Source organism: Aptenodytes forsteri, unplaced genomic scaffold, assembly GCF_000699145.1.
Source record: "Aptenodytes forsteri isolate BGI_AS27 unplaced genomic scaffold, ASM69914v1 Scaffold237, whole genome shotgun sequence".
NCBI classification, from domain to species: domain Eukaryota; kingdom Metazoa; phylum Chordata; class Aves; order Sphenisciformes; family Spheniscidae; genus Aptenodytes; species Aptenodytes forsteri.
Window position 1 is genome coordinate 2926199 of NW_008794451.1, and position 452 is coordinate 2926650.

A 452-nucleotide genomic window follows, 5' to 3' on the forward strand; every position below is an offset into this window, starting at 1 on the left:
CTCCTTTACCAACCCCCCCCCCCCCACTTCTCCCTAGTCACGTAGCACTCTTCTCTAGCTTAAAATAAAACCCAAGTTTGTATACTGAAGCAAAAGTGTGATCAGATTCCAGCCATCTAGATCATTTGATATTTTTCAAACCACCCCTTCCCAGCCCCATGCATCCTTGAGCTGCTGGGGCAGGTCCCAAAGGTCAAGCAGTCTCAAGAGAAAAGCCTTGAGTGTTTCCTTAAGGCCCAGTTTGAAGGTTTTAGCTAACTTGATAGAAGTATGTTTTTTAGTTTAAGAGTAAAAAGCAAATAGCTCACATGAATTACATCACTAAAGAAGTCAAGGCTTTTGGCAAAGCATCACATCTTGTGATAATCAAACAATTTTTTTAAAGAAAAGATTATTTGCTATCACTGATAGCTCTCTAAAAGCAGGCATTAGCTAGCCTACTGAAAAGGTGG